Below are 14,451 nucleotides of genomic sequence, written 5' to 3'. Positions count from 1 at the left end.
ACCCCATTTTATTTAATATCTTTGTCTCTATAACATTTTTATATTTGAATGCACCTTCACCCTCAGATCTCTAGAAAATTCCTGGTTTTAATTTCTCTTCCACAGCTCTGATGGAGGATTAAAGGAAAATGAATTGTTTGGAGAGAGTTAAATATGGTAATGAAACAAAATTATTAGTGGGCACTTGCTGGCTACTATGCAGTTAAGGTAATACTTATCAGGGACTCATTGACAGGAGAGAAACTGATATGTGAAATGTGAGGTTATTGAGAAAGTGACATTTTCTTTTTTTCTTTTTTTTTTTTTAAATTCTAAACTCACAGGTTTCCCAAAGACTGTTCATGCTCTGAATATATACATCAACCTGTATTCTAACCTCAGAAAAGATTAGAAAATGTCAAGGACAGAATCAAGACAATCATAATTTTGCTATTTTATAAAAATACACCTGGAGGTAGGCAGAATGTATCCTTTTCCCCTTAATCATGAAGAGATATTATAGTACCTTTCACGATACTTTATACATGACTGTGCTTTTCCATTATTAGAATTATGCTGTATCCAGCCCCTTGCAAGTACAGAAGGCTAGGGCTGGCTCATTGCACCCAGCTTGCATTGTGTGCTTAGAGAAAATCTTGCCTTTAGGGTTGTAATCTCTTCTCTTCTCTTCTCTTCTCTTCTCTTCTCTTCTCTTCTCTTCTCTTCTCTTCTCTTCTCTTCTCTTCTCTTCTCTTCTCTTCTCTTCTCTTCTCTTCTCTTCTCTTCTCTTCTCTTCTCTTCTCTTCTCTTCTCTTCTCTTCTCTCTTCCTTATTTTTTGAAACATCCCTGCAGTTTTTGCTTTCTCATCACTTAGAGACACAAAAGCTTCTTTCTCCCTTTCCACTTCCTGCCACCAGAGGGGCTGCTGCATGTTCTTAAGTCACAGAAATACCAAACACTTCAGAGGCATGATTAATGGCAATAGCTACTTTGCTTGATGGATTTTGATCCCCCAGCAGAAATCTGGCATCAATCATGTGGCTGAATTCCTCTCTGCTGCTAGATGATTTAGTATCCCAAGTCCTGTGTTCTACAACTTCCATTTGGAGCTGAACAATTTCTCTGTCACTTTGGAAGTGTAGCAATAATTTCCACTCTGCTTTAGATTCCAAGGTGTTGGCAAGTCACTGCTTTTAGGACACACTGCAAAGGGGTTCATTAGAACTATGAGAATAGGGAAGACACTCCATTAATTATCCTTCAGCCTGTAATAGATATTCTCCTCCCCAACCCCATTATAGGCAAAACATAATTGCTGTATAATTTCAGATACATGTGTTTTGTTTAGCATTTCCTTGCAATTTGTGAATAAAATATTGTGTCATGGTATAGAACTTTTGAAATTCAGAATTGCTGCTGAACTTCTACAGACAATATTTACGCATAAAAATCAAACATTTTAAGTGCTAAAACACCTATATACTTGAAATCTCAAGAACAGAGAGATTCAAACATTTTAACATTATATTAATATGAATTCTGAGAATGTTAAGTAGGCTTCCATCTAATAGTAATATTATACTAGTAAATTTAATTAACCAGTTAATAAAATGTTGTAATTAATTGTAAGCAAGTTAATAAATAAAACTCAAACCAAGTGGGAAAAGTTGTGACAGAAAACAAAAGCTAAGAAAAAATTTTCTGCCAAACTCCAGAAAACCGAAGTAATAGCAAAATTAATTGTTCAAATAACTCTGTGAACCAATGATGCAAATCAAGAGAATTAATCATAAAATGGCTTTGATCAGGCTCAAACAACACATCTATAAGAAGTCATGTCAGGAACTATGGGACTGAGTTCAACAATTTACAGAACCACTTTACTGTCTGTAATTTTCAGAATGTACAAATAATAAGCTGTCTTGATGATATAACAGTTCATCCAAAATAAATTTTAAAATTGTGACTCTTGCAAAAAGTGCATTAGTATCCCTTACTGTCAGGAGAAATGTCTTACACTTCAGGCCCTGAACCAAGCTAGGATTACTGGGGTAGCTACTGTACTCTAGTTCTGGTTAAACTATTAAATTAGTACCAGCCTAAATCAAGATCCCAGGCTTAACCATTTATATGAATTATAAAATTATTTGACATTAAAAAAAACCCCAACCAAATCAAGGAAATTCTCTATACACATTTTACTTACATCCCCCCTCTCTCTGCCCTATATAAACAGATAGTATCTGATTTCCCAAGCATGGCCATTCCTATCTACCTCTCCTAGCATGTGTGACTAAGCAGCCCTCTGACTCACCAGCACCTGTGAATCCACAGATCACTGCACTGTAGTTTGCTATCATTATAAAAAGTCCTTCCTCTGAGGAAGCCTGGTGGAAACTTTTGGGCTAGCACAAAGTTCCCCTTGAGAGCTACAGAACTAATTAATTTATCAAATCCTATGCTGTTAAGGGTGGCAAGAAGGTCTCTCCATCATCTACTTCGTGCCAGTCCTTTGTCCCAAACCTATCCATTGTCTCATTGTCTCTGTTAGCACTGTGACTGTAGGAAAGACCTATCTCACACTGATTGCTCATTAATTAAATTTGGTAGTAGCTGCCATAGGACTAACCTTCTTGCAGTGTGGAAACTGATCTTTGGGCCAGAGTCAGTAGACTTTTACTATTGTAACTGCAGGGAGTAATTTTGAGGGGCACACCAAAAATAATAATTAAAAGAAAAGAAAACCTTTTCCCCAACTGAACCACCAGTATTTTCTCTTTGCTAGGCACGTTATCAGTCTATTTCTTCTGTTCTATCAATATGAAATGCCTTTTGGTGAGAGACTGTCTCATGCTTTGAACAGATGTACCTATGACATCATCCCCTCTAGATACTGAGACACCTTGAGCAGTAGGGAAATCAGACTGCCAAAGTAAGGCCCTTAGGTCTCCCCTATAGTCACTAAGAAAGTGCTGGGTGCCTCTGAGAAAGGGTCAAGAAAGCTTTTGAAATGTAAAAAACTAATGCCTCACAGATATGCTTGAACTATGGGAAAGCTTTTCAAAGGTCATGGATTTAAGGTTGTTCTTTGCTCGTTGGATCTAGTGTTTGCAGCTCCCCAGATGGATTTTCTCCAGACAGAAAATTGCTCCTATAAAGAAGTTCTTGAGTAACAATGCACAATAATTTAGTTCAGGGATTATAATTTGTGGTCCATAAACTGCTGCTGTCATGTAATTATTCCTAAATAGTCCAACCAAAAATTATTAATAAAAGCAATATTGTTGTCAGTGGCTAAAATTTCTAGCGCAAAAGTTTGCACTTGCATGCAAATGGTTTCAGAATCTGTAAACTGCAAAAGGTAGAAAAAGTATCTGTTCATTGATTGAGACATTAACTCAGGAAAAGGAAGACTTGGGTTCTGCTCTAACTTCAGAACATTGCACTTACAATTCTTACATCCTGGGCATCAGCTGTGGTTGATAATTTCTTATAGAATAAGCAGGAAAGCTGATTCTCTTCCCTTTCTATTCAAAATGTGCCATTCTGTAGTTAGGATATTAAATGTCAAGAAACTAGAAAAAGAGGTAGAACAAAGGACATGACTGTCATACAGAGTCTGGGATAAAGAAATCTCAAAATTGTTGAGTGGTTTTACAGCAGTAAGACACTGAATAAAAGATGGGAACAGTTGATATAGCACAAAATAAATTGCATTAGGGCTTCTAAACAGCATTATGCATTTCAAAATATTACACAATTTCTAAAGCATTTCAAGCCATATAAAGTAAAGGAATCAAAGCATTACATGTTGCCTAATAAATTATTTTAATTAATAAATATTATATAATTCTACAATATCCTATAATCCTTCCAAACTTGCAAGAATCAGTTAGAAAACTGGAAATCTTGTTAGTACCATTTTATACATCTTTGCAAGGAATCTTGAGATGGGATATTCAGGAGAAATGAATAAAAAATTGTATTTATGGTCTTGTGGAATGGTCCTACATAACTGGCAGATTGCTTTTTTACTGTAGAAAGAATCTCTATATCTCTGTGTCAGTGATTTATCTAGTGATTTTGTGTTTGCTGGCTCACTAAAGTACCACCTGTAACGCAATACCTTCTACTAAAACAGTATTATTTTCCAGAACATAATTTTTTGTAACCTAGTCTTTGCAAATATGTCATTGAAGACAAACATAATTTTTCAATATTGGTAATAATTTTAATTAAATTACAAACTGTAATGACTTTTTAGAAGTAATATAGATGAATCAAAAGGAATGAATTTGACGACCCTTCACTGAATTTTTACTGTTTTGTTGTACATTCTCCCAAACAAATGCTTTCTTTTTTGAGAGATATCTTTAAACACTTGATTACCAGAATTTTAGTAACTGACACTTCAAGCAAGAGCACCCTCCTTCCAAAATCAATGCATGAAAATTTGTTAAAGAAGGATCTGTTTTCCATTAATGACATCAGTGCCTAAACATTTTTCTTTCTGTCAACAAAGGGAAAATACAGATGAAAGGAATTAAGATAGGATGTGGGTAAAGAGCAAGGTATCCTATAAAAAAACAGACTCACAGGCAACAAAATCACAACAGTCTGCACGGAGCATCAGCAGCCTATGCAATCTGTTTCACACTGTTCTACCAGCAGGGCTCGATCTTGGCTCAGAAGAACCATCATCAACTCAGATGGAATAAAGCTATTTCTGTGCTGTTCCTGGTCTGCCCAATGAGATTGGTAAGGAGGGTGTCAGTGAGTACTTGTTGGAATGGTGGCAACAGGGACACCTGCTTGGAGCTGAATTGATGCCTAGTGCATATCTTGAGTGTGTTCTGGAACTCAACCAAAGGCCTAAAAGTGAAATACTCTGATAAAGAAGTGTCTGCATCAGAGTTAAAAACTACTGGCAGCAAAGGAAAGTGAAACAACATGATGGAGAGAGAAAAACAAAACAAGGTGCGTTCTATTATAAAAAACTTTCTTAGTATGTGATGTAGACATCTATAGTTCACATGCATAATAGTTATGAGTCCGTTATGATTATAAAACATAATTAATATTTTCCAAATTTATAGTATAAAACAGGTCAATACATGAAGACCAACAATACTATACATGTATATTATTTACTATTATAGACCATTTTACTCCTTTGATCTTTGTTTCAAATCTTGGGTAGTATTTTAGGCATATCTACTTGAGCAAGAGCACGAAAATTTGATTTACACTTTGTTGCACATAAACTCATATAAATAAAAGAGTGTGTTCTACAGATGGGCTTATAAGCTCTGAAAAGTAAGAAGCTATTAAGTCGCAACATACTACATCACTGTTAAGGTTGTGATTTTGAGACTAGAATTGTCTTATTTTTAACACCCTCAGAATGAAATCCAGAAGAACTCCGACTTATATAGAGCTTATTGGCAAAATTTCTGATGATTTTTTCATTATTATCAAGACACTGTTCTGTTTCAAAATGATTTGTAGTTTTTTATTCCCCTAGTCCTGGGGGAAAAAAAAAACAAAAACAAAAACAAAAAAAAACCCCAAACAAACAAAAAACCAAAAAACAAAACAAAAAAAAATCACCTTTCTTGATCATTTTTTACACAACTGACAATATTATCAATGCAAAATCTGGTTATTATCTGAGGCACAGTGCTAACTGTGTCAACTGCTGTGTTTTCTGTCATTCAACATGTTTTAAAAAAATCTCTTCAGCTGTTTTTTATTATGATTGTACCTCTCAGTCTTCTTTTACAACAGTAAGTATTGTCTAGCCATTTCTGCATTACACTCTATTTTGTCCAGCTCTGTTTTCAGAAATCAAAATAAAAAAGTATAATAGAATATTGAACTTGAAAGGAGCTTCTAGGTCATGGGTCCCTTTTTGCTCTCTTTACATTTAATCACTTAGCATAATTCACTTAATAAATTATCCCATTTCTTTCCTAGCAGTACCTAAGCTTTTTCTCTTTTTTGGGGTTTCTTTTCCTTTGTTTGGGAGTCTGTGTTTCCTTCTTGGTTTGGTTTTGTTTCTATTACACCTGTTAAACACTTTCTCCAGGATTCATTCCTCAACTCACACACATACATTCTCTGTCAAGCCTGCATTGATTATGCACAGCTATTCTATATCCATCTACGCTTGTGCCAACACTGTCTGTTAGCTAAATAACTCTTTTGTGTCCCTTGGGTTTGCCACTGCTTTATTTGTAGGCAACAATTATATTCCCTCTCATCCTTAGTTTTTTCCAGACAAAACAAGTTGTGTTCATTTTGTGTCCTTTATTCTTCTAAAGGCTCCAGAAATCCTTCTCCTTCTTAAAATAATTGGATAAGGTGAAGATAAAGTGATTGTCCTATATTTACTAGATAGCTTGAAGGATGCATAAACATGTTGGTAGAACATTTTTGTTTATGGGAAATAATGACTGGGACTTTGAATGACTGGGTTATCCAATTATAGTTATTTGCTGATGGACCAAATAATATGATATAAATAGCAGAATGTTGGTATTGTATAATGGAAAATCATGACCATATTTTGCTCTCATAGTTTTAATTTTCAGAGATGGACATTCGCTATATATGAAACTTTTAATAGTTACCAGGGACATGAGAATTTTGTTAATTTAACCACTGTGTATGTTTATTTCATGCAATGTATTTAAATATAATTCTTCTAGAAAGTCGTAAGAACTGTGTAGGCTCTCTGACAACTGAAAAACTACTGTTTAATTTGTATTATTTCTCAGACCATAATTCTATGCTGACAGGTAACTGTTATGAGGAAGAAAATGATATATTACATGAAGTTTTCCTGAGAGTCTTTGTATTTTTTTTGTTTTGTACAAGGGACAGTTGCAATTTGATAGTGTGTTAAAAGACCATGTGGTGTGCCATTTGTCATGTAGTATTTTTATATTGTCTAAGTTATAATTTCCTTCTTGGGCCCTAATTAATCTAATAACCACCTCATTAACTTTTAGGAAAGCCTCACTCTAACTTAAGGTTAATTATTAAGCATCTTTGTCATCATTGCTACACTACCTACATATGTGCTTGTTTTTTGCTATTTATAAAATCCTCTTGTAAGTGAAAATAAACGAATGCATAGAAAAGTTTTGCATAGCAGAAGGTGATATTAAATATATATATTTTTTAATAATCTGCAGAGAAAGAAGAGACACAACTATGGCAAGAGGCTTTATTTATCCCTGCATACACAGCCTCAGTGTAACCTTCCCTAGTCCCCTCAGCCTCCTTTCTCTGACAAAGGACAGAACAGACGCTGTTAAAGGGTAGTCACCCTCCAGTGCATTCATCTGACACAAAGAATGACTCATGCGCTCTCTGTAGCTTGTAAAATGATAGTTTTTAAAATCAGATTTCTACATCTACAGTCAAAAGTATGGGAAGATCACTCCATCTAAGCTGTGTTTATTCTCACCATATCATATAAATTATATGTATATTCATACACACAACTATATAATTATACTTGATATACTTAATTACATCTGCAGCTAGTCAAATATTACAGAAAAATACTTTATCAGTAAATAATACCACCTTTAAAAGATACTTATTTTTTAATTTCATTATATTGATAATGTATTTGGAATCCTTCCTTCCTTCCTTCCTGACTGACTGACTGTCTGCCCTCCTTCCACCCCTTCAGTTTCTCAGTTCTAAAAAATGTCTAATTGTATTGACTAACTTTTTATTTTTTCTATTTTGACTTTTCACTTGTACAGAAATAACTTCATAGATTTTTTATGTAATACAGAAACCCCTCCCATAGCATAAGACTTTTTAAAAAGTAAGCATAAATTAAACAAACAAAACCAAGAATTTTTTTAATATATTAAGATGCAGGAGTTCTTTTGTTGTATTTTTTTTCTTTCTGATTTTTAAAAAGAAAGCAACTAATTTTTAGCTCACAAAATGATCAGTGAAATAATATTGCTAGCCTTAGTATTTTTCCTACTATGTGATCTGTTCCATGTCATTCAATCATTTCTTTTAAAGACAAATCTGAGTCTAATGGATACAGGGCTTATTTGTATATGAATTTTAAAGTTTTGGTGTCTGAGCCATAATGATTCCTGTGACTACTCGGGCTAATGGGACTTACAAAGCATTCCTTTTTATGGACATTTTAGCAATTCTCCTTGGCTCTTAAAAATTAATAAAATCATGTGAATGTTCAGTACATATATATTGTGACTAAGTCAGCAAAAGCAGGGCAGGCATGTGTATCTATGCCTCTCTTTCAAATCTGAGCCATCTATCAAGTTGGCTTATGATTGATTTTCTCTAAAAGTTTCTGCATTGCGGTGCTGTGGCAGCACTCTGTTTTTACAGCATTCTTTTTTTTTTTTTTTTTTGTGTCCCAGACTCAGAGGGCAATTCAGCAGCTGGTGCAAATTGTCATTCCTCCCTTTGATGGACAGGATGATGAGAATAGACATTGAGGATTTGTCCTTCAGACTTTGCCTCAGTATCCAAAGCTCAATTTTTCCATGCTAAAATAGCAAAACATAACAATTCACATTCCTGTATTTCTGCACTCACATATTGAAACTTAACTGAGGGTACTTTCAGATATCTAACTCCCCTTCTCTTTTTGAGTCTCAAGCTCCTAGTAAAGCATCACATTTCCAGGATGCATAAAGCTCATTGCAATATTTTCTATATGATTTGAAATAGTCAGACAAAAATACCAGTTTTGTTTCACACCGGATTAAACTGTTTTTACATTAATTAAGCAAAAAGGTTTTTGTTGTTTTGTGATTTGCTTGCTTTTTTTCTTCTATATATAACACAAATTCTATCAATATTGGTACAAAATCCACAGTACTATATAGCTACTATCACAAAGAAAACTGAGTATATATTCATAGCTGGAGCGCAGCTGAAGCACTCAGAGTAAATCACTTGATGTTTGTGGGGTTTTGTGCTGCAAATCGCAATATATGTAACTGCTTATTTTGCATATAAAATATTTTAATCTCTTATTCCATTTAAAGTTACAAGTAGTAAAATTCTCCCACAGATGCTGTAAAGTACATTGGCCATCTACATTTGACTGTCAGATCTAATACAAGAGCTAGGGAACCCTGTGAAACACCAGCCAGAACTTGGGCAGAAGGTTCTGGAAGAAAATCTAGACCTCAGATACTTGTCTCTATGAGGTATTTGTACATGTCTGCAAGACTGCTGGGTGGAAAATTTTCAGGATACAGGAAAAGAATTCAATGAATTTAAACATGCCATTACAATGGGATAGCAAAAGTGCAGCATAGAAAATTTAGGTGGATTGATATTTACGTGCAGTTATTTGGGGTAGTTTTTTTATTTAGGAAATTGCAATTAAAGCTGGTTAAATTGTATGTATGGTACTGTGCAAACTGCAGGTCATTATATGTCATTACACCTTTAATCAAGAAATGTTTTTCATTTTGGGAATATGTGTGGGGGAAAATCCTGCTTCTGCTGAATGCAACATAAACTTGTTTTTGACTTAAGAGAAATTGTGGGAAATGTCTTCAGGAGCAAAATCTTTCTGCTTTTTTCACAGAAAGATACATGCATTCCTAGAGATATTCACACAACAAAACCCACACTAAATCATGTTTTATATCTAGGCACACACAAACATTAAATATCAATAAGAAAGTAAGAATTCATATTCATAACTACCTTGAACCTTCTAGTTTGTTTCATTCTCCAATTAGACTGCTTGCTATCACTTTGTGAGCGGAAGAAACCATTTCCATTCCTTCCATCCAATTTTTCCCACTGTCAACTTGAAATATTTCCTCCTTTCCTCGATGTAGACAGGGCATCTATTTGGTTGTCTATATAATCAACAATTTAAAATAGCCTACAGATTTACATCACAAGAGAAGGCAGATAGCATAAGCCAAGAAATTCAAGTTCTGCAACTGAAATTGTAGCTTTTAACAACAAAAACTTGAATGTTTTGGCATTCTGGAGATAATTAATTTCTAAAGTCTAAGTGACAAAAAAAACTGAAGTACTGGCAGCACATGAATTAACTCCTACTAGTGTCTTGTGATATTCTTTTATTCTAAACAAGTTCAGTTTGTGGAGGTTATACAAAGACAATATCAAATGAATAGTTTCTAATGGTTTTCAGAGCCACAAGACTTTTAATAAAAGCAAATTTTTCTATATGTAACTTGACAGTACAGACCAATATTTACAAAATGCCTGCTTCCCTTTAGAGCAAAATGATGGCATTCTTTGTAATTTAGTCAACTTTCAGGGCAAAAATATGCAGCTTCATCTAGTTTCTGAGTCTGCAGGAAGCTCTGATTAGAAACTTCTCTGGTTAACTAGCAGAAAATAAATGAAAATACCAAAATTTGTTATGAATCAAAAATTAATGAATGTCTGAGGTACATGAAATAATACAGGCAACGACTTAAATCAAAATATTACAGTCCAGGACTGATTAGAAAGCCAGAAGTGACAGAGCTGTTCTCAGGCTGCCAGAGGTGTCCTTGTCCATGGAGAATGGAGCGGATCCCTGGCAGGAGCAGTGAGCTGCCACAGTGCAGAGAGTGGGGTGACACTGAAGGTTGTAGCATGGGGGTAACTGTACCTCAGGGGGATTATACATCGTCAGGGATTATTGTTTGACAGCACATGTATTAGTCAGTATCATGCTGCTAATAAATTACTACATCACTTTATTGATATTTTATTTAAATTGTCTAGTTTTTTCCCTGGAACAATGTTACACTTTATTACTGTACAGTGATAGTGGGAATAGATGAGGACACTGATAAACTATAAACTGTTCTATAAACTGCCAAAAAATGTCTTAAACTGATCAAATTATAAGGTTTTCTGAAATCTCTATGAATGGATTTGCAATAGAAATCTATATCACATGATATAGATTTGGTGCTGAAACTCACCTCAGTGTAGTGTTTGCAAAGTCTCTGTCACCGGCCCACAGCCCAGCAATTGCTGCTGGTAGGTGATGTCACTGCTGAGAGTTCAAACAGAAAAACTGGGACTAAGGCCCTTGGGACAAAGAATGAAAACTACTGCATTCCTCTCCAGACATGTGAAAGACAAGAGGATAGTCAGGAGCAATCAATTCATATTACTGAGCTGACACCATGCCTGATTGCCTTTTACAGTGATCTATCAAGGCCGTACAGATGATAGTAAGACAGTGGATGGGATATATCTTAAATCCTAAAATATTTCACAATCTTTGCCACAGGATTCTCTCTTGAAAACCAAGGAGCTGTAAGTTATATCAGTGTACTGTCAGATGGAATAAAAATTGTCTGGACTGGCAGGTCCAAGGGGTAAAACTCCAAGGTTTGATATCCAGTTGGTGACTGATAACAAGCAGAGTAGCACAAAATCAAGGCCTGAGCTGATATTGTTCAATATATGACAGTCGAGCTGACAACATGCCCAGCAAACCCATGGATGATAACAGATACGAGTGTTGTCACACAGAGGAGAATACACTGATCTGCAGGCAACCACAACACTTCCCTTGTAAGAGAAATCTGATGACAAATACTAGAAGTCTTGGAGGTATTTGGAAGGCCACATGGGAATTTTAAGAACACAGTGCTTACTAGAATGGTTTTGGAAAAATCCTTATGGCTCATAAAGTTGAGGGGCCCTCTTGTCCCTCTCTTTGAGAATACTTGCTGGACTAAAATTTCCCCAGAATTCATCCTACAAGATTTTCTTTTGTTGTTGGTTTTATTAATGAGCTGATACTTTTTTGGAGTGGAAGGCCAAAATGCAGGAATTAAGACACTAACTTTTAAGCAATAATGACTCAATTTTCCTTCTTTCTCCTGCAATTGGAGGAGAATCAATCCTGATTCATACACAGAAGAGTGAAGAGCACAATTGGGGGTGGCAGTGGACATAAATACTTCCCCCTTCTCCTTTTCTTTCTCCCTTCTGTTTTTCCCTGACCTAGTTTACATGACAACAATCACACTAGAACCCCACAGGGGTCAAAAAGGTTTACCCCTCCTTTTACAGCTACATAGGGGAAGATTGCCCAGCATGAGCCCTGTTCTCATACAGTTCTGGCTTTAACTATAAAGGATACTGGCAATTCCCCTCTGTCAAGAGCAAACATTCATAATGGTATAACAGCTTATGTTTTCCACATGCAATATAAAAAACTTTCCCATTTTATGTCCTTTGTAGCATCTTATTATAATATGCAAATGTAATTTTTTCTCTCTGGCTTCTCAGTGAAATGTATTGAAGTACACAGTAAGCAACACAGCCATAGTAAAACAAAACACCAATTTAACCAACTGGCTCACCAAGCAGTGCAAAAATTATTCTAATCCATTCTGTGAAGTTATTTTCCCTTAGGAACAAGTACTCTTCAGAAGTTACACTATATTTTCTGACAGTGAATTCTAGAAACTCACTGCCAATTACTGCAAATACTTTTGTTGACCTACTTGGCAAGCCACTAGAGATCAAACTACACTTACAGCAAACAAGCCATAAAAAAAAGGTTATTCTTCTCTTATCCTTTCTCTCAAGCTCCAATTCCTCTGCTAGCTAAATTGATGTTTACTTGGGTTGCATTAGGTTTACCTGGAGCAAATCCCTTTGTTCCACTGTTTGACAGTCCTCAATCGTACTGAGCTGTTCTGTGTTTTTCTCTTCCAAAGTGACTAGAAACATAAACACTCAGCAAGGACATCATCCTTCAGAGCAGACTAAAGCAAGGCACTCACAAGTGCCATAAACTTTATAGTTCCATTTTGCTGTCTTTTGTTGTTGTTTAGACAATATTTTAGCAAGAGTCTTAAAGTGACAGGATAGAAACAAATTTCTAACCCTTCAATCAGTATTATCTCTTTACTTATCTGGAATAAAATCTGTTGTAGAAGCATATAGTCTTTATATTTTGCTAGAATTTGGGGTATTGTTGTGTCTTGTTGTTTTGGGTTTTTTTATGTTGTTGTTCTTTCGTTTGTTTCTTTTTTTTTTTTTTTTTTTTTTTTTTCTGGAGCATTACAGTATTGAGGAATTTTTTTCCTGGTAAAAAGTATTCATAAAATATCAAGCATTTTTAAGTACATATTTAACAGCCATAATATTACAAAATATTAAATAGAAGGAGAATATTTCTTCTGTGCCAAAGGAATTACACAAATCCTATTTGTAGGATAAGTTTTTTTTTACTTTAAAACTGCCTTTTTTTGAAACAAGTTAATGATCATAGACAAGAGATATGTTTTATAGTTACTCAAGCTCTGCTGCAAATTTGATCCTAATTACTCATACAGTGGGTTTTTGGTTTTTTTTGTAATTGGAAAGTTGACCTAGAATAAAGAAAAATGCAAAACCCCCAAATGCTGGACATAAAACAAGAAAAGATATAATAAAATTGGAAAACTTGGAATATATCCATGTGCTTACAAAGTGTAAAGCAAATAAAGAAGTAAATCAATAACTACAGTTTAAAAAGAAATCTCCACATGTAACATACTTAAAAGAATCCAATTTTTTTTTTATTTTAAGTCCTGTTATGATTTTTACATTCCAGTGATAAATTTTACATTTGAAAATTCAGGGCTAGCAATTCAGATATGGTAAATATGTTAGAAGTTTGGGAGATTAAGGTAGGAGAGGGCAAGATCTGTTGTGACTTTGCTGAGAAAATGTTTTATAAGACAAATGTTTCAGTGTTGATATCTCCTACTTGCTATTTTCACAGTAAAACAATAAACCATGGCAAATCTGAAAATCTGGGACAACCACCTCAGTTCCATTTGTAAAAAATGGTACAAGAATTTAATGCTGCTTATTTTTTGCAGGATTCAGATTTACTTCCCATAACTTTGTGTACCTAAAGCATAAAAACGAGGATGTGATATTTTTTTATGTCTTAACTTCAATTTTACAAGTATAAGGCCTCTAAACTTAAGTGGATGTAGTTTCCTTAAACAGTCACTAAATATCACCTCCATAAAGCCATCTGTGTTGTCTGAGGAGACCCCACAACAAAGACTAGAATCTAAGTTAGACCAGAGAGGAGTTATTTGCTGGCCTTGTCTTTATTTTTTTTTTTTCCTTTTGCATGTGTGGACTTGAAGAAGTAAGGGAAGAACTTGACCCTTACTAAACAGCATTTAAAGGCTTGTTAGAAATTCTGTAGTACCTAAAATGACTGTAAAGGCATAAGTCAATGAAATTAACTCTATTCAATATGCAACGTGCCATAATGTTGGATAGCTAAATGTTAATGTCTACTTATGTGGACTTTCTACAAAAAGAGAAGAACCACTTCCAAATGGGAAGTCATTCTGTCCTAAGATAACTGAAATGATACAATCCAGCACTTTGTGATGGGATAAATAATCTTCTGGAGTGCCTAGAAGTAAAGGCACTCCTAAGACTAA

General features: G+C 34.8%; 1 long non-coding RNA gene across 1 annotated transcript in view; it reads right to left on the bottom strand.

Moving 5' to 3' along the window:
* Window positions 1–831: 831 nt before the first annotated feature.
* The window catches only part of LOC135295438 (uncharacterized), a 59,256-nt gene continuing 45,636 nt past the window's right edge, over window positions 832–14,451 (bottom strand). The window contains exons 3-4 of the long non-coding RNA XR_010357534.1: window positions 3,431–3,555; window positions 832–1,183 (exon numbers count right to left, since the gene is read on the bottom strand). This is a non-coding gene — a long non-coding RNA (uncharacterized LOC135295438). The remainder of the gene's footprint in view (window positions 1,184–3,430; window positions 3,556–14,451) is intronic.

Source organism: Passer domesticus, chromosome 2 (assembly GCF_036417665.1).
Source record: "Passer domesticus isolate bPasDom1 chromosome 2, bPasDom1.hap1, whole genome shotgun sequence".
NCBI lineage: Eukaryota > Metazoa > Chordata > Aves > Passeriformes > Passeridae > Passer > Passer domesticus.
This window is presented reverse-complemented; position numbering and strand designations above follow the sequence as displayed.